Here is a 27,732-nt window from a genome sequence, read left to right as displayed (position 1 = left end):
GGTAACCACAAAGAAGAGATCAGTGCCTGCCTCTCCTCTTCCCCTCACAAGGAAGTTGTGAACTGTGATGAGGTCTCCCCTGAGTCTCCTCTTCTCCAAGTTGAACAGACCAAGTGACCTCAATCACTCCTCATACAGCTTCCCCTCAAGGCCTTTCACCATCTTTGTTGCCCTCCTTTGGACACTCTCTAAGAGCTTAATATCTCTTTTACATTGTGGTGCCCAAAACTGCACACAATATTCAAGGTGAGGCTGCACCAGTGCAGAGCAGAGAGGGACAATCCCCTCCCTCGACCAGCTGGCGATGCTTTGCCTGATGCCCCCCAGGACATGCTTGGCCCTCCTGGCTGCCAGGGCACTGCTGACTCATATTCAACTTGCCATCGACCAGGACCCTCAGGTCCCTTACTGTGGCACTGCTTTCCAATATCTCATTCCCTAGTCTGTCAATATATCCAGGGTTGCCCCATCCCAGGTGCAGAATCCAACACTTTCCCTTGTTGAACTTCATATGGTTGGTGATTGCCCAATCCTTTGATTTGTTGAGATGTCTCTGCAGGGCCTCCCTGCCTTCAAGGGAGTGAAGAGCTTCTCCCAGTTTTGTATCATCCAAACTTGCTTAGTATCCCTTCCAGTCCTGTGTCCAAGTCAGTTATGAAGATGTTGAAGAGCACAGGGCCCAAGGTGAAAGCCTGTGGAATCCCACTAGTGACAGGTCACCAGTCTGATGTCATCCCATTCACTGTCACCCTCTGTGCTTGACCCATGAACCAGTTGCTCACTCACCACATGATGTGCTTATCCAGCTGTGTGCTCGACATTATGTCCAGAAGGATACTGCGAGAGACACTGAAAATCAAAAAGATAACATCACCTGACTTCCCCTGATCAGCTAGGTGGTTTACCTTGTCATAAAAGGAAATCAAGTTTGATAAGCAGGACTTTCCTCTCATGAAGCCATGCTGTCTGTGACTAAAGACTGGATTGTCTTTCAGGTGTTTTTCAATACCTCTCAGAAAAATCTTTCCATAACTTTACCAGGCAGTGAAGTGAGACTGATAGGTTTGTAGTTTCTGGGGTTCTCCTTCTTACCCTTCTTGAAAACTGGGACAACATTCACATCTTCCAGTCAACTGGGACTTCTCTGAATTTCCAAGACCACTCAAAAATTATCAAGATGAGTTTTGCAATGACATCAGCCAGCTCTTTAAACATTCTGGGATGAATCCCATCAGGCCCCATAGATTTATAGGGATCCAGCTGGAGCAGCAGATCCTGCACAAGTTCAGGGTCAGCTGGGAGTTGATCATTCTCACAATCATGGTCCTCCAGCTCAGGGCACTGAGACCCCCTTGGTCCCTCATCTGTGTTGAACACAGAGGCAAAGAAAGTGTAAAACACCTCTTCCTTGTCTCTGTCCCTGTTTGTGAGATGACCATCTTTATCCTCTAATAAGCTGATGATATTTCTATACTGCCTATTGTCATTAATGTATTTGAAAAATCTCTTTTTATTGTCCCCCACATTTCTATCCAGGTTCAACTCCAGTTGAGCTTTGGCAATACAAATTGTCTCCCTACAGTAGCAAGCAGCATCTCTGTATTCCTCCTGTGTCACTTGACCTTGCTTCCACTGCCATACACCTCCCTTTTTGGTTTATTTCCAAGAGAAGATTTCTGCTCAGGCAGAAGCCAGCATGCTTGTAATTTCATTGGGATATGAATATAAATAAGAGAAAACACTGCTTTTTATTTTTATGCAATATACCTTTGCATTAAGGTTGTGAGAAAAGTTCTTTCAGTTTCTGCACGCAATTTTTCTTCTGCTACATGCATATTACTGTGTACACTACCATAGGTAGTTGTTGAAAATGGATAATGACTAATATTCTTAAGGGCAGTAGAATTATGCAAATGAATTGTTTTTATTTATTGATTGATACAGCAGAGTTATAAATAATATTTTATGATATCCACCTCTGGTTTACCAAATCATATGGGATCCCTTAAAGACAAATACATCTTATGAGAAAGATAAATAGTGTCTTACTCACACTACTTTTTGATAGCTAGCTCTTTCTCTGGCACAACTCCTTTTTTTCCCCCAAAGATAGAGCAGGAAAAGAAAGTGTTTAAGGTTAAATGGAATGAGACAAACAATTTGGTTGCCTTGATTTTGTCATCGGAAAAAGTTGGAAAGCAAGAAAATAAAAAAAAAAAAAGAGAAGAAGAATGGAGGTAGGAAGGAAAAAAGACTAACACTTCTATATTCTAATTCCAACAAGGATACGTAAACCTTTCTAAGAATAAAATGTAAATAAACAGTTTTCACCCTCATATTCCCAATTTTTTTACTTGTCCTTTTTTTAAAAAAGTAGGAAAGTAAAAATTCCAAATGGTGTTTCTAGTTATATTTTCATTCAAAAGATGGGAAAAAATGCATTTTGAACTCCAATATTTGTTTAAGGAAATAAAAAAAAAAACACTAGAGAAAGCTACTGTTTGAATAAAGTACTTCTCCAAATAACTGTTAATAAAAATATGTATTCTGGAGAAAACAATTGACAGTTTTGCTTATTGAAAAATACCATTTTTAACAATTTTTCTCTTTTTTTTAGATTTATTTAGAATATAATTTGAGTTTTCTTTTCATGTATTTTTTTTTATGAATAGTTAGTATTTTTAGGAAAAAAGCCTTAAATCTGATTTGTGAAGTTTACTTTTGCCAATAAAACCTTCCCATATGTTTTTTTCTTATAACAGAAAAGAAGTACCACTATGTCCACTGAGCTATTCTCACAGGTGTAGTCCTCACTGAATTTTTGCACTACTTTATCATCCTTGGGTTCAATGGAACTTAAATGGTTCATGTGCGCTTTGGGGACCACCTGCTTTGGTATTTTGTTGAACTAAAGCATAAACAAATAGAATTGACATCAGCAGATTAAGGAGAATGATTAATAAAACTCATGCTTACACATGTAATAGAGAAAGGGAAGATTTCTGGGACTTAAAGTGAAATATAACTACAAGAGAAAACTCAAGTTTGTTAGAAGAATAACACACATTGAAGTTGTATTTTGACAAAATAATCACAGTGGACTTTGTATGAATATAGTGAAAATCTGGTGAAATTCACCTTAGGACAGTGTGGATAAGTCCAACCATATACATTACAGGTACATTTTAAAGACGATACAAGGGTCACTTTCTACAGTTCCACCTCTGATCCTTGCAATGTCCACGAAGTACACTTTGCAGTACAAGAGAAGATGCAGAGAACAAAAGGATCACTGGTTCAAAATGAAGATGAGAGAAAAAGACAATCTTGTTCAGATGCTGAAACATGGGTCTGGATTCTATATCTAGAGATCACCCTTGACTTTTTTGCCCTGTATTAGTAAAACAGCTAAGTAGGTTGGATCCAGGATAATAGTTATGTTTTATAGTAATTACTATAAGAAGAAATTTTTTGCTAAAAAGTTCTTTTTTTCTTATGATTCCTTTTTAAAAAATTGACTTCAGAAATTCTAAGTATTGAAATATCATTTCTGATGGCATTTTTTTTCTTTTCAGTTAGAAAATAGCTGAAAATATGGAGATCAGATGTTTTCACTTTCCCTTAATCTTACAATTATTTGCCAAACTTTTGTAAACACTTTTATAACATAGTGTTATGATTTAACTCCAGCTTTTTTTTGGAAAAAGAAAGGTAAAACTCATGGCTTGCAATAAGAACAGTTTGGCAATTGAAATAAAATATAATAATAATGGTGGTTATGAGCATGATGATGATGAAAAGGGAGACAACAAAAAGATAGAGGAGTAAAATCCAAGAGAAACAAATCGTGAACTGATGCCCAGCCCATCCCCAAGCAGCAACTGGTACCTCCTGGAAAACTCCTCCCAGTTTATATACTGAGCACGACACTCTATGATATGGAGTAACATCTCTCTGACCAGTTCAGGTCAGCTGCCCTGGTCATGCTCTCTTCCAGCTTCTTGTGCACCTGCTTTCTGGCAGAGCGAAGGAAACTGAAAAGTCCTTGATTTAGAGTAAGCACTGCTTAGCAACAACTATAACATAAGTTGTTATCGATATTATTCTAGTAGTAAATTCAAAACCTACAGCCCTGTAGCAGCTACTAGGAAGGAAATTACCTCTATCCCAGCAAAAACCAGAACACCTAGAAATTGCATCCTCTGGTAAGTATTTTTTCTGAATATTTACAAAGTTACACTACTTATCTCTTTAATGCATAGACAAGCTCAGAAAACTTGTAGAATTTCCCATAGTTATACAATTCCTGGAAGTAAAGACCCACTGAAGAATTTACAACACTGCTTGCTTCAATCCATTTTAGACTCTTAGGGATTTAGCTCCCTTCGACTTCAAAAACTGGCAGCAGATTCTTTTTCTTAGGAACAACAGATTTAGTACAGTCTTATTTAAATCTGAATTGGGGAGATGCATTATAGTCAGGCAGACTAGAAATAGTTGGGTAGAAATAGAAATAGATATAGTTTGCCGAGCAGCAAATGTTGTTAACAATGTGGTACATCATGACAAGAAAATGGAAGGTGAAGTGAAGCCAGGAAAAGCTCAATCTATATTGAATGCAGACTTCAAGTTCACTTGAAGGTCATAAAGAGATAAGATGAAAAAAAAAAACATGGTACAGACACATAATGCTGCCTTTACCCTTTCTGTTTATATTCTGATGATTTGAGGATAAAGCTAGGCAGATCCGTCAGGATGAATGACTTTTGGATTTTGATTTCAAGAAAGTGCCCTTGTGGAAGCCTGTAGAAGAGTAAATTAATGGAAAGAAATGCTTGAAGATGTTAAAGCATTCTATGTAAGGTTTTTTAGTTACAATTTAAAAGGTCAGTTATGGCTTTCGTCAGTCAAAACTGCAGTACACGTATACAGTTTGCTTTTAATTCCTCTGGAAGAATTTGTAGTTTACTGCAAAGCTGTTTATCACCTAATCAGAATTTCCAAAATTAATTTAAGTGTATTTAAAATCTTGGACTTGTCTTTTCTCCAGTGTGCCAGTAATTTATTACGTCTTGGTCTTGAAGCTCAAAAGACATTAGATTTCAGTATATGGATATGATGTACTGAAACACCATGATAATGTTTCAAAGAATGTATGCACCTTCTAGAACCAGGTAAATACTTTTATATCCAAATGCTTTACACAGAGATATGGGGTGTCCCTTTAAATCACATATACTCTCTTTTAGCTTATTTACCATGAAGATGCAAGCAATCTTTTTTTTTCCCCTTAGGAGATATTAGCCTACTATTCTCATACCTGTTCTTAAAACTGGTGGTGAAAATATCGTTTCCAGAGATATACTGGGTTCTGTTCCTCTCACCCAGCTTCGTACATCTGCAGTTTATTATGTGTACATACTAGCTAGTAACCCAATGGTCTCTTCAAGGTCAATGGAAAGCAATATCCAGTGATTCATCTGACCTATTTTAATCATCTATTTTAGGATGAGATGACTCATGTTTTAAAAGTGCCAATTTTACTCCACTCACTGTGAAAAAGTCTTGACAACTAGCTAACATGAAAATATCTGTACTGCTGTCTATATTTGTTATCTCACAAATGTCATTCTATGTGTCTATCTTCAGAAGCCTCTGATTTCCCCATCCTTTATTTATAAAAAATCTAGTCATCCAATCAGTGAGCCAAAATAGAATTGTATAGCACTGCTGAATATGCATATACCGTAAGTATCAACTACTTAGTAGCATATTTTAAACAATCTCCATGGAAGAAATTTCCATGGTGGGCTGGATTCAGCAAGTAATTTCTGAATAGAGACAGACAGAAATTTCATTCAGGATAAAGTGTTTTGGTAAAGAATATGATTGGTGCTAATATAACTAAAAAGGTACACCCCTCCCTTTCCTATGAATGTGTGCAGTTATGTTATTGTGAAAGCGTTGGAAAAAAATATGCATATAACTTCTACTGCTTTGATAAGGCTGAGGTGCTTTGTATCTTCGTAATCATATCTTAACAGTGAAAACAGTGTTGTCTACGAAACCCATCCTGAACACTGTTGATATTTAATATGTGATAAGAACAAAAATTGTTGGACAATTTGTAAAAAATGCAGTCATTAAACATTATGATAACTGGTTACATAATGTAAAAGGTGGAATGCTGCAGATGAATTGGCCTTTTCATGCCTTCCTTTCTGCATTTAATGAATGTGACATTTAGTATAATGATAACACTTATCTTTTTGGAGATTACTAGGGAGATGAATTTTCATCAGGAATGTGGGAAACCAGTGCAAAGACTTTGAAACCTAACACCTTACTCTATGTATCAAAATCATACATCAGTGCCTCAGATATTATTTAATCAAGCCTAATTCTCATAAAGTATCCCAGTTGTTGCCATATTTGGCTATTTACTCTTATTCATTAAAAAACCCTACTATTGATGAGTATAGATTGTTCAGAGAGTACTATATTTCTCTCTGAATATCAAAATTCAGTAACAGCTGAAACTCACTTTTGTGTTTTTTCAAGCATAATCCTAATGTTTAACAGTGTTAAACTCTACTGAAGCATGTATGAGCATATGAGTAGAGAGTTTGTGAAAGCAGTTTTTTTTTCAGGCTTCACTGCAAGTGTAACTAACCAATTAACTGTAAACTAATGATAGCCGCCAATTTTGCAGGGATTTAGAAGTGTGATATAGCTTTATAACATATAGCAATTAATTTTAGAAACAAGCAAATTTTCTCCTGCACCTTATTGTTTGTTTTACGTGTCTAGTAGGTTAATTGCATGGCTGATTAAGAAAGGACAAAGTTATTAAGATCTTAATATAAATGAACTGTGTTTTTGTAGGAGCTATCAACATCCCAAACCAAGCCAGGCAGTAAGCAATAGTATGGATGAAAGGGATCTGGCCCTTCAGCCTGTGTCTTGGACAGTGTAGATACTGCCAAGTGTTCTGTCTTAAAAATTGTAGCTTTTTACAGTGGTCAGCTGAATTCACCATCTGTATGAACTGCCTTGTGATTTCTACCTTTAATTGTCTTAATTTAAGAAGTTAAATGCTTTACTAGATTTTCTGTTATTTTGGTGGAAGTCTAAAGAAAGGATTATCAAGAGTAGTTTCATCTTGCTATAGGATGGAGTTGGATTAATTTTTTTTCTTGTGCTAGTCTGTTACTGGATTTGTAATCTAATTCTTTGCTTTCATAGCATGCAAAGGGCTTTTGAACACTGTAAATGCACAGTTACCTTCTTGTAATTTTTTTCAAAAATTGGGTCTCTGAAACTACGTGTAATTACTTACTTGCGTTTTATGAGTTTTTACTTCTGGCTCAGTCCTGCAAAAGTTGGGAAACTCCCAAGAAATGCTAAGCATGTCCAGGGTCTAAAAAAACCAGTGGTAGTGGAGGTCCCTCACTGGATTACGATATCATTTAAAATCAGATCTTCAGTGAGCCATGGATTTGCCATTTAAATCAGATACACTTGTGAAACTTGATATCCTCTGCCTTGTTTTAGTAGCTTTGGATGTACACAGATAGTGCTTAACAGCACCATATATAAAATATATAGTCTGCATTATTTATCATGATTTACATTCTTCTTATTGAGTGGCAGCGTAATTGAATTCGCCAGGCAAAAGACATAAGAAATTAAGGATGGCGAAGCTACACTATTAAGTGCTTTGTAACGATGAGTTAAGGAATTACACATCACAAAAACACTGTTACTTAGGAGGAAATGCAAATATGTGTAAGAAGTTATTTAATATCTAATTTATGATGTTTTTCTCAGCTATAATTGCATTCTAATTTTCTAATTAATTTTAGGAGGGATACTCATGGGGATACCTACTTATTAGTGAATTTTAAGATACATAATTTTTCCTTCAATGAACATCATAGAATCTTTAAAAAAACCCAGAGCATAGAGTTATAAATAGCAGCATGTTGGAATAAAAAAAAAAAATATTTTTTAGTCATATAAAGGTGTGGGTTTTTTTTTTTCTTGTTCTTTTTTTTTTTTTTTTTAAGAATATGTTCTCTGAAACATTACCAAATGTAAACATCTGTAAAAAAAGTCACTGACATTTTATTTGTTCACTGCAATTTGTCAAAATATCTTGAGAATGACAGATATTTGGTGTCAAAAGAATCACAGAATCACAGAATCTGCAGAGCTGGAAGACAAGGACCATTGAGTCCTATTCTTAGCCCTGCGGAGTACCATCCCCAACAGTCACACCATGTGCCTGAGAGTATCATCCAAATATTTCTTGAACACTTGTCAGGCTTGGTGCTATACCACTTCCCTAGACAGCCTTTTCGTAATATCCAACCTAAGCCTCTGCTGACACAACTTCAGGACATTCCCTCATGTCCTGTCACAGGTCATTACAGAGATGAGATCAGTGCCTGCCCCTCCTCTTCCCCTCACGAGAAAGTGTTCTCCAGACTGAACAGACCAAGTGCCCTCAGCTGCTCCTCATATGGCTTCCCCTCAAGGCCCCTCATCATTTTTTTGTCCTCCTTTGGACACTCTCTAAGAGCTTAATATTTCTTTTACATTGTGGTGCCCAAAATGGTGCACAATATTCAAGGTGAGGCTGCACCAGTGCAGAGCAGAGTGGGACAATCCCCTCCCTCAGATGGCAATGGTGTGCCCGATAGCCCCAGGACACTGTTGGCCCTCCTGGGGAGGATTTTAGAAAATGTGTTTCAAAGGCTTTTGTTTTTTCAGAGGTCCTGAAAGCAGCTGCTGTCAACTGGATCGTCTACGCTCTGAAATGCTGACAATCTATGTTTTACACTTTAGTAACAACCTGGAATCAGACACAGAAATAGTAGAATAATCAGGCACCTGTAAATGTAGCTCCTTGCCCTGCGAACAGGTTTACATTCACGTATGCAAGTTCCTGAAAACACAGTTGTTTTTTACACAGGTGTTCATTACAAATTCTCTAGTACAATAGAATATAATGTCAATAGTGCCTCAAAAATATAAATTAGTTAAGACCCACGAGAACTAACTATTTGACTAACTAATTATAAAATATAACACCATACTTTTTCCATAATTCTGTATCTGCAATATATCAAGTTGAGAGATTGGTGTATCTTTTGATCACTCATATTTCAATTAATTAAAAAACCCCAAAGTTTTATAAAAAAAAATCACCAATATTTTAGAGAAACAGACTGTATTTGACTGCTTTTCTGTGGTTTTTTTTTTGCTTATGGTTACTTAAAAATGCAGGGGAATTTTTATTGTCTAACGTTATCTACCACCATTTCAGTATTAAATAGATACTACACAACATATATGAGAATTATTCTTGCCTCTAGATCAATTTTGTTTGTTACTTTCTTTTCTATTAAAAAAGTAATAAAAAAACTTTTTAACTTCAGTCTTCTCTCAGTAGAAGAGAGAAGAATTACTTAAAAAAAGTAATTTTATTCTTTATATACTTCTCTAAAGAAAAAGAAATTCATAACTCTTGATAATTTACTGCATTGATTTTCTATTAATAAAGTAACAAAATCAGCAAAATACTATGTAATAATTTGGTAGATTAGAATTATTACAACATTAACTGGATATAGCAAATTATTAAGCAACTAACTCACTCTTGGACTTATTTGTTAGAGTAGATTTCATTAGTAAGTATAACACAAGAAAAACAAAGGAATCATATTGTTCAACCTAGCTATAAAATTAAACGGTGTTTATGTTCCTCAGCTTATGAAATGCTATCTCCATATATAGTCTGATCTCCTTAAAAGACTCCCTGTTTTTTACATTTTGGCAACTATTGTAAAACATTTGGAGCAAAAACATATATGTTCCTAGGATTTGTGTTTTTATCTACTTTAAATTGCTGTCTGTTTAGGGTCCAGCTTTGCTTCTGTGGCTTCCTGATGAAGAGCAGAGACATACCCCAATAAAGCAGTTATTTCTCATTTCTGTTGCTTAAAGGAAACAAGTCCGTGCTAACAGACTTTTGGAATGAAGTGAGTCCTCTTACTCTTTACTCCTTACAACTAGTAGTTTGACCCCAACTCCATACTCTAGAGCTCAATGCAAAAGAATCAGAGCACATAGAGCTCTCAAAAAGCTTTTTCCTTCCTCGTGAACAAGAGCCAACATCTGTTAGGACTTCAATCTGAATTTTGGATAGATACTGTACTAAGCTTTCAGGATGATAGCCATTTGTCAACATAGCAATTAAGTGCTCATAAAACCGGTGATCCCATCCTTGAAAACAGTAAAATGTCCCTTGAATATCAACCCTGCTCAATATTCTTGATCATTCCACATTGATGACGTCTACTGATCATAGAATCATAGAATCATAGAATCATAGAATCAACCAGGTTGGAAAAGACCTCCGAGATCATCAAGTCCAACCCTTGATCCAACACTGCTGTGGTTACTAGACCATGGCACTAAGTGCCACATCCAGTCTCACCTTAAAAACCTTCAGGGATGGGGAATCTACCACCTCACTGGGCAGCCCATTCCAATGTTTGATTACTCTCTCTATAAAAAATATCTTCCTAATACCCAACCTAAACTTCCCCTGGCAGAGCTTATGACCATGCCTTCTTGTCCTACAGCTGGTTGCCTGGGAGAAGAGACTGACACTCACCGATACTTAGGACATAGAGCAGTTTGATGACCTCTGCCTTCCTCCGTGTATATTTTTTTTCTCCCTTGATCTGTCTCCAGCTGATTAAAAATATGGACCCATGAGTGGAATTCTTTAGAATAGGTTACATTACATGAAGGTTAAAAGGGAATAGTTGCTTTATGTTGGAAAAAAAACGCCTGAGGGAAATTATTTGCTTCATGGAAGTGGGTTCTCTATAGGGCTCATACAAGGATAAGGAATGTATAAGGTCTGACAGCTTTTACAGAGTGAAGTGGTCTTGAATAGCCCACAATATTTTTATTATTATTTTCACAACTACAGATGACAGTCAGTGAAGACAACCACAAATAACACCTGAGTGGACATATGGGTGGAGAGCCCCTTAGGTCCTGCAAAACTACAGTCGAAGCACGAATATGTTTTAATTTTATTTCTTTTTATTATTCTGAATACTACACTGAATAAAGAGCATGATAATGCCGCTGACAACAGTGAACACTCCTTGGGACTCTTTTTGTCTGTAGAGTGTTTATCAGTCAAGAAAGGAAAATCAACAGTAGAAAAGGAAAACAATAAAAATAAATTTTCAGTCTTGTTATACCTCTTTTGAAGGAGCAGACAATACAAAATATAAGTGTTCAAGTAGATAGCTAGGTTGTTTTTGGGAGTTGCATTGTTCCTTCCCTGCCCCTTTGTTTTTGTATATGTCAAATTAGTGTAAAAGCTTCCTGGACCATAAATTTTATATTGCATATATATATCATTCACTTACTTTAAAATAAAAATTTGAATGAATGAATTCTGGAAACTGCTGGAGTAGTTTGAAGAAAACTTAATTTATTTCCTTGAAGAAGCATAAAAGTTTAATTTTCTGTGATTCTCAGGATCACATACTTAGAGGTGACCTGAAGTAACAGGAAGGTACATGAGCATCTGCTAAAAACTGTGAGTTGAATTTGGTAAAACGCATGCAAATCTGCAAAAGAGCAGAACAAGCAGAATTGCAGATGTACAATTTCAGAAATAAGGAAAATCAAGAAATAATGAAGGAGGTTATTGCACAGCAGAACATGCTGAGACCAGTAGGGCAAAGCACCTGAGCTGATCTCTCCCCACAAAGACCAACCTAAGCAACTATGTAAAGAGAAATCATCGTGTAGGCAGAATCCACCCAGCAGAGCTTCCCATAAACACAACTTTGTCATTGCTGCCATACTTTGTACTTCCTCAGGGTGATGGTTTCCTTGGATGCTGAGCTGAGGAGAGGAACTGGATGCTGCTGTGATAACCATTTATCTTAATAGGTGGTACTGAGGCAAAAGAGGCAGTAAAATGCAGTAAACCCTACACCATTTCTTTTTCCTGTGCAGATTATCTGTGACAAAGCACTCAGACAGACTAGGGCCAACAAAGCTATAGAAAGGTAGGGCAACATGCCAAACAATTTTCTGGGCATGGGCAAAAAATAAGGGTCACACAATCCTTCTAGGACGATCAGTTATTCTGTTCTCCTGGGAAGAAAGTGAATCTGGGGAAAAATGAGGAATTTGGGTTTTTTTCCATTGTTCTTGGGTTTTGTTATTCACTCAAAACTGTCAATTATTTTTATTATACTTCCTTCTCAGAGCAAGTGGGATCCTGAGCAGACAGTCTCATCCTTGCCTTAGCTGCTGTTCCAACAAGGTCAAAGCATTCTCACTGACATACATTCCTTACAAACACGTCATGACAGCAAAATATCTCCTTTAGCTAAAGTTATCATCTATTCCTTACAGCAATGTGTTTGTTGCTGGCTTCTCATTGGAATGGGGTTCTCTCAAACTGTGACGTCTAACAGAAGTAAAGGTCAAATATAAAATCTTGCTCTCACAGCTAGCCCTTATGGCTTACTCTAACTTCACATCTATGTTTCTAAGAATGAGAGAAACATTACAGATAGGTTCTGATCCTCACCTCCCAGAAAGATGATATATTGAAGGCCTTGTTCCATTATGGTGGTGTCCTTTTTCTTGTGCTTTTCCTCCACCATAAAAAGGAAGTAGGGGAAAAAAAAGGGTGCAGGGTTGACCTGACCAGAGGCAAAGCTGAAAATCTGTGCCTCCTACTTTTCAGACCCTGATAGTCTTGATATGAAACTTCTAAAAATCAGAACCGTTTTATTTCTGCATATCAACCAGAAATACAAATACACAAACTGCTTGTCCCAGTGTGATATGGTGGAGGTAAAAAAGTCAGAAGTGACGAAGAGTATGGGCATACTATCTAAACACAAAGTAGCATAGCCAGACTGGATTAGAAAGGAAATACAAATTGTAATGAACCTTTCCCCCACAGATGTAGGAAGTCCAGCAGCTAGATACTGTTAGCATTTATTTTCATTTCCAAAGCTTAGCAAATGGATTTATTGTATCGAGTTTGCTCCTCAGCATCTTGACCAAAAGCTGCTTTAACTGCACAGTCATGGTGTATTTAGCACAGTTTATCATCTCTGTTTCCACAGATTTCTCTGTTCATATTCTGAGTCCTGCAGAAACTAGTATTACACAGTTAATGGAAAGTCTTGTCACAGAACTGATACAGCAATAATCACTTAACAGAAATGAACAGTGAATCCATGTGGCCCTACTTTAGGAGACTGACTTAGATTTAAGGACCACTGGAGATAACAGGACATAGTTGTACTGTTGAAGAGGAAAACCTGTGGATTAAATTTCTGTTTTCTGCAAATGCTATGCAGATGACACCCGGTTATATTATAAAAGTTGTGCCATGTAATACATCAGTCAGGAATACAGCATTTGTTCTAGATGCCAGTAATATCCATTACTCTTCTCTAGGGAAAACTCTGCTAGGTTAACAAAATCTCTTTATCCAGTTTAATTAAAGGTTTACTCTGGCAATCTTAGGTACTTAAAATGCTTTGCTAATTGCTACTTGAACAAAATGAACTATTTACAAATTATCATTCTTGAAGAAAGCATGGAAATTGTAACTATCTACTCCAATTTTATTCCTGACAAGTGCTCAGTTGAGACCTTGCAAAACTTTTAAACATGTATTTATAAGTAAATGTAATAGCAGTTAGAGACTTCAAAGACTTATTCTCAATAAGATTTAATGTGAAATATTATTGGGGTAGAATTAGTATCACCTAACTTTAGATATGTGAATATTCTCTATCTAGTAAGTTAGTCTTCGGATTTTTCTATAATCAATGGTAACAGGCAGGCAAGTCCAAAGGTTATTAGTCTTGACTGTATTAGACATTTTAAGTTTGGAATTGCCTCTTTGACAGGTGACTCCAAAGGGGGTCTAGATAATGAACTTAGACTTAACGCCCAACTCTTCCAAAGCTAAGTGAAATGAATCTCATCCTTCATTTCCACATAATAATAGATGCAATTATTACAATAGCTCCATTTTCACAAACACCCACAATTCATTACAAGACAAAGGTATAAGTATGGTATTATTAATATAATTATTCTGGATAAAGCATAACTATACACTTCAAATAAATGGGAGCAGTTTATTTTCTCATACTTTTTTAATTGCAGCCCTTAATGTACTTAACTATCCCTCATTCTAACATAAAAATATTTTGTATTACAACTTCTCTACCCAAAACACTGCTCTTTCCTGGTTTTCATTATGTTCTTCACCTCCATTTGTTCTCCTATCAGTAAAGTTGTTTTGCTTCCTTCCTTAAGAACTAAGATACATCTTTCCATGCCCCACTGTATGTCCTGAAGTTGCACCTTGCCCTCTTGGTGCAGCCTTGTAAGCTATCAACTTCAGTAAAACTTCATCAAAACCTCCTTGGGTGAAATCCTGGTTTGTTATGGAAGCCACTTGAAAAATTTCACTTGAAAAGGTCTTCAATGGGACAATATGTACCTCTGTTTGTGAAGACATCCTTGTCAAACATTTAGACTTCCACCAATCACTCACCTAGTCTGAATTTCTCTCTTTAGAATGCTAAGGTGCTCAAAACTTCACTCAGTTCTCAGGGCTTAACTCAAACAGGAAAATTTAAGCATGCACTTGGTTATTCTGGTAATGAGCATCTTGGTGATATAAATAGCAAAAGATAAATTATTACTAGAGTAGTATTTTCTTTGTTTCTAAACAAGTCTAACTCCATAATATTAAAGCAGCCTTATTCACATAGTGTGTTTCACTCTGTACATCCTTTGTTACATACTACATAACTGACCACTTTTAAAACAACATTATTCTAGAGTAATATGGGAATTGAATGCTTTAAAAAAATAATAAAAAAAGTTCTCCAAGTCTTATAATGTTGGTTGTTTCTTTTCTTTGTTCCTTCATCGTTGCTCTGATGATAGAATTTGCTGATCTTAGAGTGTTCTTGTTTTCAAAGGCACAGATGTTCAGTTTTTCCATAAAAAAGCTATCCTAAACCTGTTTACCCTTCAGTTTCCACCTTTAAAAAATAAAAACTGTTAAGGATTTTCCACTTTGCAATAACTCCCTTTTGCAAAGATAAGTTACTTAACAACTGCAAAATATGCAGAGATCCTTCTGTAGAAGGATGTGGAAGCTGCAGAATGATATTATAATGCTTACAAATGCAGAGAACTGGGAATGGGAACAAATTCAGCAGTTTGGGTGACAGGTCATTTGCAAACAGAATGTGAGGGAGGAGGAGGTCTCTGGGGAATAATTTAGTTCATTGTCTGAAGATTTATACCTGCTGGTGACACCAACTGAATAGGATTGTTCCATACGAAAATAGGAGTTGATCTACTATATGACTTTTTAAAATTCTTTCAAGTCTTTATTTCAGAGAGAGAAGTTATCTGGTTAATGCACACACTACTGTAGCAGAATGGGGTTGTGCATTTCGAATATGCCGGTTTAGGGCAATTGCATCATTATTGTGACAAGTTCTTTTGACAGGCACATTATTGTGGTATCATTAATAATGTTTGTTACAATAATGTGCTTTGGTCTTATGTGAACCAAGGGATTTGGAACTGGATGTCATGCTAGACCTGCTATAGAAGACAATAATCAAATCAATAGAAAGTCCTAAAGAATTACCTTGTGATTTATTCTGTCTTGGAATGCTTATATTCTTATAGGCATTGGCAGATTTTCATGATCATTCTAACCGTTCCAAAACAACTTTTCAAATTTTTTTAATGGTCTGATAATAGAATATTTTAATAGGATTTTTTCCTCCTGTCATTCAGTATTTTTTTCTCCAGATGCTGGTAACAATGCAAGCCCAGGGTAAATATTGTATGTTGTTTTGTGCATTTCAGTGTTTAACATTGTACAAAAAACACTGTCTGATATAGTTGTGCAGAAAATGTCTTCCTATTAATATGAACTCTGTAAAAATCCCTGCCTTATTCTTGCACAGCTCAGTTTTATATTAAATAACCTGACTTTCTCATAAATGGGATTTGTGGAACTAAACTTCTGACTAGTTCTCACTGTGTCACTACTCTCAGGAGAGATGCAGCTGCCACTCTGAAGCATAAATGCTGCATGACAATCCCCATAAGAGCATTTAAAATATTATGCAAAAATGAAGAAAATACCTTGCTTATTACTTGGCAAAGTTCTTTCTGTCTGTCCTTTCAGTGGCAAGTCTATCTTTCCCTTCTATCAAACTTTCATCCAGTTTTGTTGAAAATAGTTCCCTTTGATAGGTAAGGGATAATGTAAAGTGAGTAATAGAGAATAAGAAATTGGAGAAGCACACCAACTCATCCTTATCCAGTAAAATTAACAGACTATAAAGATTGAATCTGATTAGAATTCGTAGATTAAATGATTGCATAGAAGTAAGTGAATTATAATTCTAATTTTTAATTCCAGACCAGGAAAGTGATATATTTTGTGATAATTAGGGTATCATTGAAATACTAAAGGACAGAAGCATGCAAGGCTGTTGAGAAGAACACTTATGCATCAAAAAAAGGTAGTTAGTGTCTTTTTTTATGTTTTTCTTTCTTTGTTTTTTTTTCTTTTGTCACGTCATACAAAAATACCTGCAACCTACTAGAAAGCAGATGTCCAGGAATCTTCTACTGATGTGGCAAAACTCAATAAAAGATGTTTCTATTAGTATGAATAGAAAGGAAATATGAACACAAGGGTACAAAATAGCAAGAGGAGGAGAGCTATAAAAATGGCTGACACATGCCGTAGAGAGCCATCAAGATCCTGGCACACATCTACCTACAGCTCCTCAGGACAGCTGGAATCAAAGGTGGTGAATAAATCCTACTGACTCACAGTAGGATTTGGGACATTTGACTCCTGACACATCAATCAGACTCATCTACAACTGGTACACTCCTAATAAGAACCCTGAAAGTGGGGGGATAGATTTGAAAACTGGTGCTGCTTGTCATTTCAAGTCACCCTGGAGAGCCTCCCTGGGTACAGATGTCAATGCCTGCCTACTGTCAGACTACTTACATGCATTTTAGTTCTTGTTATATTAAAATGTGAGTATTAGGGGCTGAATCAGTTGTGTTTTAAAATAAATCAATATTTCCATTCTATGAGATAGTGCACTTGAGATACTGCATCAATCTTTATCAATGCCATGGACATAAGAACAAACAAGCACACACAGCCTCATCTGTACAGTGCAGTTTTCCCCCAGGCAGCTCTGCACAGTTGTGAACAAGGGGAACTCTGCATTACCTGCCCCGTATATCTGAAACTGATGTGGAAATTAAATTTCTGATTCATGAACCATTGAATAGTTGTTGTGGTTTTTTTTTTTTGTGGTCTTATGGGGGAAATATCCTGGACCTTTTCTTTATTGTCCTTATTCTATTGAAGATCTCTCTCTATACCTACAGAGAAAAATATATCTATATATGCATATAGAAAGTCTACCTGTATCTTCCTTATGGAAAGGAAATAGGGAGTCAGTTAGAGGCTGCTCTGAGACCTTCTGGGTGTGACACTTACAAAACACGGAAACCAACCCATTACAGAGCAGTATGAAAACATGCTTGGTGTGAGCCAAGACACCTCAGGACAAGGTTATTTGTTTTTACTTGCACAGTTGGGATGTTCTGCGCTCTGCCTCTGAGAATTTTCACCAATAAAGGAAAGCATTTAACTTACTTACCTGTTTTCTCCTAGAAAATATCCATTAGCCATTGAATTCTCTATGGACTCACGTAAAGTTGAATATTTTCCTGTTAATTATTTATTGATTGAAGTATTTTCATACATTGCATCAAATCCAGGAGACACTTCACTAAAGATTTTTTTCCAAAATTCATGATAAGGATTTTTTAAAAAAACCCTCAAATTCTCAGAAATCCATAAATATAAATCACTGACAATAAGACAATACTGATATCTTAATTATATCTTGGTAGCTTCTCCAAATCATGTCAGAATCTCAGCTTAACCAAGTACATAAGCAACTTTCAATGATTCAGATATCTCTGTGTTAGACTATGTCATGAGAGCAATCATAGGACTCTTTGAATTCCTTCTTAGAGGAATCTCATTTGGTGTCTTTGTATGATTCTTTTTATTATTATTTGAGCCAATGAGATTGCTAATCAGGTAATATGAAGCAACTAATGTACAGGAAGAGACTGTTTAGAGGAGACTCAGAGCTTTACATTTATTGAGAATTTGACATCTGTGGTGTTCTTTTCTTGCTGTCTCCTCCGATTTTTCAAGCCACAGCTCTTGCAGAAATGTCAATGCATAGAAAGGAACTGCATAAAAGTCTTGTTTTGCAATGCCAAATGTGACATCCTTGTGTTGTTCCAAGTGTTGAGAAAAGATACTGGTGCAACAAAAAGAGTACTATAAAAACTAAAAAGATCTGTCATGATAAATATTGGTTATGTTGCAACACATCACTTTGAGGTGTTGAAGTAATGCTAGGACAGGTGCAGTGCCCAGCTCAGTTGATTACACTGGTCTAAGCTAAGTAGAAGGCTGCCTTGCCCCAGTCTGTCACTCAAAAAAAAAAGAGTGCAAAGGAACTTTGCATTCACTTTGAAACAATGTCCTTCCCCAGAGCTGAATCCTGATTCAAAGCCCATACAGGTCATGGTTAAAATACCTTTCATGCATGATGATTTACAGACCTGTGGTGCATAAAGTACCAAACCAACTCATATTTTGACTCAACTCAATTACTTCTTAAAACCCATGAAATCAGGTCACTTAATCACATTAGGAATGCCTGATCACTCAGTTTTAATTATCCTGTATGGTCTGCAAAGCTGATTTCTTGTATTTCTGTGGTAACAAGCCAGAGTTTCTCAGTTCTTGTATGATATCTGAACATTTTTTCCCCTACTGCTGATCAACGTTCTTTTATTTTACTATCCATCTTGTACTAAATGCCTTAACAGATGTGTAGGTCTTCTTCATGGGGCCATTTGTTTGCAGGTCAAATCACAAAAGACATAGATTAGGATTAAATGATTCTATGTTTTAGAAGGGCTGCTTTTTTTCTCTAATGGCTATAAAGTGAGTCTTGGGCATAAGCCAGCTATAAGCAGGGAAGGGTGAAGTTCAGTAAAATGCAAATCATCCTAGCAGACTCTGAGTGGTATAACAGACCCTGTGTCACACATGCTTATGTCATCTTCAGTTACTGTGTCTGTGTTTCTGTTATAGTTCAGACAAATGCTTTTGCCTGTTTGATATTGAACTAGAGATCATCCTAATGAAAACCATTGCCCAATGCAAAATAATTTCAGTCAAACAACACTAGGTCCAGCATTGAACCTTGGGGTACGCCACTAGTAACAGACCTCAAACTAGACCCTGTGGCACTCATTATTACCCTCTGGGATGTGCTGTTCAACCAGTTCTCAATCCACCTCTCTGTCCATTAATCCAGTTCACACTTCCTGAGTTTACCTATGAGGATATTGTGAGAGATGGTGTTGAAAGCCTTGCTAAATCAAGGCAATATCCACTGCTCTCCTCTCATCCATCCAGGTAGTTGCCTTATCGTAGAAGGCAATTAGGTTGGTCAAGCATGATTTACCTCTGGTGCATCCATGCTCACTACTCCTGATCACCTTTTTGTCATCCCATGTGGACAGAGATGTTTTTCAGAATGAGGTGCTCCATCACCTCTCCAGGGACTGATGTAATGCTGTCTGGCTGGTAGTTCCTGGATCTTCCTTCTTGCCCCTTTTGAACACTGGGGCGATATTTGTTTTCTCTGAGTCCTCAAACACCTCTCCTGATCACCACAGCCTTTAAAAGATGATCATGAGCAGCCTAGCTATAGTGTCTGCCAGCTCCCTTAGTACTCGTGGAGGCATCTCATCAGGGCCCACGAACTTGTGGATGTCTGGTCTTCCTAGGTGTTCTCTAACCCAACCCTTTTTGACCAAGGGAAAGTCTTCCTTCCAACATTCCTTTACCCTGCTTTCCTGGGTCAGGGATTTCTAAGTACTGGTCTCTTATAATCTCATGTTGTTGTTCCCTGGGAGGAAATACTGTCTGCTCAATGCAAATAAAATGCTACATGTCCTGAACTACAATTCAAATGCCCTTGGAATTCACAGAATGTTGAAGTCACACATCTAGAAATCTGTACCTTATTGCTGATTGTGTTACCACGCTTACTTCCCTTCTCTATCAGTATGATGAGAATGGCTCTAGATATGGTACCTCATAGTATGTTTCTAAAAGGTCACCAATGCTCTTGGTAGTGTAGTATCTGGAAACTGTCTGTTAGTTGTCCTTTCTTCAGTGAAGTGTGGCTGTGTAAAGCAGAGATTGCTCGGGAAACTGACCATAAGTGTAGTTTTCACTTTTCATTTTTCAAGTCAGACTCCTTGAAAAACCCAGTGTTTTCCCTCACTTACGTGTGACACTTTGAAATAAGGACTTCTATTGTTGAAAAGAAAGTCCTAGAAGTTCAGCCGTCCTTCTGCCCTTGGCAAAATCATACTCGTCAGGTTTTTATGCCTTTCTTCTCTCCGGGGTTAGAATGTGAGGGAAATGACCTGATGCTGAGATAATGTCTTCAGCTCTGTTAAATGTACTTAAAGAAAATACACATAATTAGCCATCTTTTACATAACAAGAGCACAGAATCAAAGAATAATCTGAATTGGAAGGAACCCACAAGGATTATCGAGTCCAACTCTTAAGTGAATCGCCCATATGGAGATCAAACCCACATCCTTGATGTTATTAACACCATGTTCTAACCAACTGAACTAATCTAAGGATGTTCAGTTGTGCCTCCCTCAGCTGCTTTTGAATAGAGTATATCACTAAGTAGCTAAATCAGTACCTTTCTATGAATGCAGACCAACTACATTAAAATGAGATGATGGTTTTCTCTCAAATATTTATGATTAATTTTCAATGTGGACTTTCTAATCTCATAGATAAGCCCACTGAACCAAAGCCCACTGAAGGGATTTTTAAAAATGTTATTCAGTATGTTTTGAGTCAGCCTCATAACACACATTTTACCAGCAGCAAGTCAAGCTAGCATGTAGGCAACAAGCTTCTAAGCATTAGATACAAAGGTATTCATTATAAGAAATAGTGGTCACACCCAGTAAGTACCCAGCTGGTCTCAAACTGCAAATATGTAACTTGCTCTGTGTCTGGAGCGTAAAGAATTTAGTATGTCTTCATGAGTACGTATTGTTAGAAACCAAAACATGGAATTTGTATCACTTTTAGTGATTTGGAAGTCTTATGAGATGAGCAAGGCAGTTGTAGCTAGTTTACTGAGACCCTAGAAAAGGGTGAAAGAAAATCAAGGATTCCTAAGGTAAGGATTCTAGAGAACAATCACTAAACTTTTAGAATGTGAATAGTGAGATTTCTAAGGTAAGAATCAAAGGAACCATAACTGACTGTGTAGCCTTCTTTATCCTCCATCCTTTCTCATGCATGTCACATTGACTAGTGAACCCTCTTTCAGACTAAGGTTGAGATATTTTTTATGGAAGAGGTCACAGTATCCAGTGTTTCCATTCTTCTGTGGGGTCTCCTGGTTCTGATTTGAACTTCTGTATACAGCTATAATGTGAATAAACCTGGTTCATCATCTAATTTGCTGGCAGTTGTATCAATACTAAAAGTGAATGAACAATGCAAAGTAACCAATACTTCAATTATTGTTATAATTTGCAGATAATTACTGGCTATGATGCTGATAATGATGAAATCCATATGGCTTTTTTGTACTCATTATATTAAATGTTTTTTTAATGACAAGTCACTTTTCTTTATGTATGTCCTTGTCATTATATATTATAACTGATACCAATAGTCAGGTAGCCTTCCTATGCTAGTGAGTAAGGAAACAAAGATCCGGGAAGTCTTCAAAGAAAGACAGAGGGCAGATTCGAAACCCACAATTTCTAGAGGAATTTAATATGTGTGGTTTATTAGTTTAATCTTGTGACAACATTTACTGAAATATTTATTTACCTCAAAAGAGTTTTTACAACAGCGTCTGAATGTGGTAGGGATGATGGAAAGCACTAAATAATTAATAGAATTATTACTACTAGTAAATTACTCAGGCTTCTTGACAGAGGGGATGGATGTTTTATTTCAAACAGTTCTTTACATCACTTTAGAACATAGGACTGAATACACAGGCTAACATACTACATATTAGTGATTAAACCCACTTGCATAGATTACAAATAGGTTATTTTCTTTTTGGATGCTTAATATTTTAGATGAGTTTTAAGGAAGCTAGATGATGATCTAAGAACAGTGTAGTAGGGGAGCCTAAAACCCCCGAGTTAAAAATAAAACAGCAGAAATCTGTTGTATTGAATTTGCTTCACTGACCTTTATGGCACTGAACTCAATACCTTCTATAATGAAATTCAACTTAAAATTTGCAATATTCTAAAAAGAGCTCATAATCCAAATTCACATCTCCCATTCAGAAGGAGGGAGATAGATACTTAAAAAATACAAAAGGGAAAATTAAGAAACTGGAATAGCTCCTAAGGTCATTGGGCAAAGCCTAGTATTTTTCTCATTCCATAATAATTTTGGGGTTTCATTTTTGTCTTCTCACAGTCTATCTGAAAGCAGTAATGTACCAGAGATTTCCATGAAGGACATGTTTGAATCTAAACCTTGACCCTGATTTTTAAAATTTTATTTTTACTGTGATTTTTCTTTTGACAGGGTGAGAATATGTTTCTAAGGAAAAAAAAAAACATTTAAAAGTACTGTGAAGGGATTTAACAACAGTGTGATTGGCAACAACTTTTGATCTGGAAAAATTATTTGAAACCACAATGCTCCTATGACTAGCTTCAGTTTAGATAAACTAACCTTACCTTTTAGGAGCAGCTGTAAAACATTTGCATGGACCATTTTCATTCAGTGCCTGAGCAGTGTTCTGATGGATATCTGTTGACAGTAGTTTCTTCCTGTTGCAGGACATTCATGGTCGAGTGATGCTGAATGACCCCATGGCTGAGCAGTCCTAATTGTTTTTCAGTGCAGAGCAATAAAACAAGGTTAGAATGGGAGAATCAAGGTGGTTCAGTAATTTAAAAATTATGACATTTTAAAGACACTCTTCTCATGCATATGCCTTAGCAGGGTAATTTGGACATAGGTATGATGCAGAGAATGTATGGTCATTTACGGAGTTTGCACATAAGTCTTTCATAGTTAAAAAATACTCATATTGTCTGAAATGTGCACTTTTGTGTTTGAGTGAAAAAGGTCTAAGTTATTTAATACATATTGAGGCAAAATTAAGACAGGGTATGCTGCTGTAGAAAGCAGGAGTAGGACTGTTAAGTGAGGCTTCTTCTTGCTTTTACTCTTTGTAATCTCTACATCAATACAAATTCACTGATTCCAGTTTCTTACTTTTAGTGATCAAAATGAGAGAAGATTTTCATTGCTTCTAATATGGAATGTCTCAATATTGTTAGTGTTTTCTTTCACTGTTTTTTCATTGAATAGCTGCATGGATGCTTGAAAACCTTACAGGCCTATTTAATTTCATCTCTTTATCTGACGAAATTTTAGGATTTAGAGGAAAGAATCATCATATGAGTTTGAAAAGAATTTAAAAATCATCCATCTCTGTCTTTACCATAGATAGAGAAGCTCCTTAGAAACGTGGGTGTCTGTCATGTAGGTGAAAAAAGAAAAAAGTGAGTACAAAGTGGTGATTATTTCTTTTTAGTGCTTTGAAGCTCTCACTGCTAGCAACATACAGGCTTCCTCTTGTTAGCATGTCTGCCTGTTTTGTTTGAACAGTGTGTTTTTGCAAAAATAGATCTAGGCACATAGAACATTTCTTAATACCCTCTCTTTTTTAATACATATTTACACCAAGTCAGACACAGTATTATGTCACTTGTAATACTGTAAAGTATTTATGCAGAAATTGTGAATCAGAAAAAATGAGGTTGTAGGATTTGATATTTGTATCAGGAAAACTAGTGCTTTATTAGGCAATGCTTCCAACACAGGTATTTTTCACAGCTCTTCAATTTTGCAGCATCGTTCCTCTTCATTTGATAGTGAAATGCTATAGTTTCCTACATAATAAAAAACTAGAATGGAAGTCAAGTGGGCACTTGACTTGCCACAGATGAGCACTATGGATAGCTGAGGCTATAGAGATAAACAAAAGCTGATCACCTAATTCAAGTAAATTTGTACTGGTAATCTGGTATCTTTTCATCAATGAATGAGTTGGTCTCTGAATACTATGTACAGTTATATTATGAGATGAAATTATACTCAGCAACATTTAGGCTAAAGTGATAGAGAAAATCAAAGGATGGCACATGCTGAAGCAATTGTGGAAACTGGTAAGAACTTCAGAGCTCCCTTTGTTTACAAGAATCAACAAGGAGCTGGAAAGGGCAGTAACACCTCAGCGTTCAAGAATGAGTACATCAATTCAGGTATGAACCAGTTGATATTCACAGAGTTTTCCAGGTCCAATTGCATTGTTATCTGCTCCATATGGGAAATGTATACTCCCCTGTATTTTCCGTCTGAGAAATGAAATAGTGAGAGGGATAAGGCAGTGCATTTCATCGAAGCATAAGAATTAAAGTCAGATGCTCCAGTTAGATTCTCTCAGACTGATTTACCTGTACAATTCTATGTAAATCATTATCATTTCATATTTCAGTTAGCCCACCAGACTATAAAGACTGCAGTATTTCCCCATTTCACAAAGATGTTGCATGTATTCATTTGTATGCATAAAATATTTTTACAGACAGTGCAGCTATTATCTTTGTTTGAAAATGAACCTGCTATTTAGTTTTGAGAAAGAAAAACCTTTCTGATCAAATTCCCAGAGAAATTTTACCTTCCTAGTTTTGTTTTACTGCTTTGATGCTTTTGGTCTCTTTTAAAAAAAATTAAAATGCCATTAACAATAAAAAATACCTTAATCAGTCTGGAATGCTACCAACAGTCATGATTTGTTTGTAATGATCTCATGGACTATGTTTTTTGTATTTTAAATGAATGTAAAGTTGATGTGTTCTCTTTCAGCAAAACAGAATAACTCTCTGATTTGCATTTCTTTATGCAAACTCAAATTTCCCTCTGAACATGTTAGTTCCTCTATGGCCCTCCCAAGGATGCCCTATCTTTACCAATATAGAGCAGGATGTGTCTCATATTGTGCTTTGGATTTTAATATGCACATTCCTAATGATTAATGGGATACACATAATAATTATTAGAGTACAATAAATTAAAATTTAATATTCTAGAATTTATAAAGCTTAAAAAATAAATAAGCAGACATAATGTCTCCTAATTAATTGCCATTTACATTAAGTCTTAATTGCAACAACATATCTGTACTATGTGCTCTTATTTCTTCTCTGCAAACAAAAGCCAGTGGACACAGAAAGCCATTTTGACTCAGTCATGTGCATCCATGATAATCTACGTATCCACATTATCATGTATACCACTGCCACAGGATTTTTGTACCTTCCTTTGATGCATCCCATATTGTCAGAAACCAGGACCTGGCCTCGATGAACTTCAGGTCATACAGACATTCATGAGAAAAATAAAAGAGAGTTCCCTGGATTATGTTTATCTCTTATATTAGATAATTCTGTGGTCAGTTTAAGACAATGGTGGACTCACCCTAGTGTAAAACTGCAGAGATCCAAATGGAATTAAAGTGAAACTGCAGTCGGTACCTCTTCACTATTTTTATTGGAGATAAGGTTTGCATGAGAATTAGGCCCTCTCTGATTTGAACCTTTTCACACATTATCAAGACAAGATCATGTAATGTTTTCTGACTTTTATGCTTGCTTTGAGTTTTCATATTGAGCCAACCGATTTAAAGTGAAATAACTGTACCATGTAGCAAGATTTGCTAAGGAAAAAAAGCAGAAGAGAAAGGACTCATAGTTTATGACCATTTTATAGTATTTTTTTCTGAAATTACAGAAGCGGTATTGTCATATCTTACAGTGAATATAATTAGTCTGCAACCCAAAGTAGTCAAAATTATGATGTTTCTACAATCACTATGACTAAATTTTGAAATGGTTTAATTCCTCATCTGTATGGACAAGTAAAGATGACAAGACTAAAAATTATTCTGATAAAGAGATATTTAGCAGAGCTGAGACATCTTTTGTTTGATTCTGTTATTGTTGGATTGGTGAACCTGATTGCTAAAGCAATTTGCAAGATGTTTGATATTCAAATGTTTGCCCAGGTAAAGGTTACATATATCATTTATAAATTTGAATTACACTGGAAATCATCTTACTAAAAAAAAACAAAACCAAAACCCAACAAAACAAAAAGAAAGAAAGAAACAAAACCCAGCAACTTCAAAAAACCAACCTATAAAATAGAGGTTTTGAAAACATGGTAATATTTTGGACATTAGAAATGGAAAGATACAGACTTGAGAAATCAGAGATTTGTATACACAGTAGAAACTCACTACCTATGATAAGCTTATTTATACCTCCTTTTTATACCTGCAGTAATAAAAGAACAAAGAATTGTGGGGACAATTTATGTGGAGTTATGGATTATGTCAGTACCACGTGGTGTTGAGGAAGACTCAATATTTACATTTTAGGTGTAATCAGGCAGTAACATATACAAATTAGATAAATTTCATAAACTATTATTGTCGATATAAAGGTGTGTTCACAGTTTGGGAACAGAAAAGGTAGCCCCTACTCAAATACCTCTATCTTCTGTATTTAAAATCAAACTCAGGGCTGGATGATATTTTGCAATTGCAAGACTGTAAATTCATTTTAAAAACTATGACTTTTGCCAACTGGCTGATACTTTACTGTATTATTTTAATAGAGTACTACCTGCTGAGTTCAGTTTCTGATGTGATACTGGAAGGGGTTCCCTAACATGGTGATGCTCAGAAACAAAGTATGTAAGTTTATCTGATGATTTTCCAGAAATGAAATGAAAATAGAATATGAATAAGCTATAGTTGTATACCTGACTATAGTCATACTCTGGATAAAGTTTGCCATATGCAGGATGATACCATGGAGAGGAGATTAGAGGGGAGGGAAGGGCAGGGGGAGGAGAATATGAACAAAAGGATTTTGACTCTGTTCAAGTCTGTTCCCTAAAAAAACTTTTCCTTTGTCCTCTCCAGTAAGAACATTTCAAACCTTCAGACAATTTCATGAGCAACAACTTCTGCCACATATATACGCAGAAGGTCTGGTGCTCACAAGCAAAATCAGAATTCCCTGGGAAGACATAAACTTTTTATATATTGGTAAAAAACAATGATAAATCAAAAACTTGTAGTGTTTTCTTACTATCTCATTAGCAATGAATTTGGATTATGAAAGAATAGTTTGATAAGAATATGACTATATTTGCATTAAATAAAAGTTTGCTGAAGAAACATTTCTGATGGTTTATAGTTTCATCAGTATGTTAATAGAAAGTCAGCCAGGTGTGTTATTATTCTTTCTATTGCCTTGAAAGTTATCCTTTAGAAAACTTTACTAAAATGAACATTTCCATTTGATACTTGAAAAACATAT

Source organism: Manacus vitellinus, unplaced genomic scaffold (assembly GCF_001715985.3).
Source record: "Manacus vitellinus isolate BGI_N305 unplaced genomic scaffold, ASM171598v3 scaffold_2_pilon, whole genome shotgun sequence".
NCBI lineage: Eukaryota > Metazoa > Chordata > Aves > Passeriformes > Pipridae > Manacus > Manacus vitellinus.
This window is presented reverse-complemented; position numbering follows the sequence as displayed.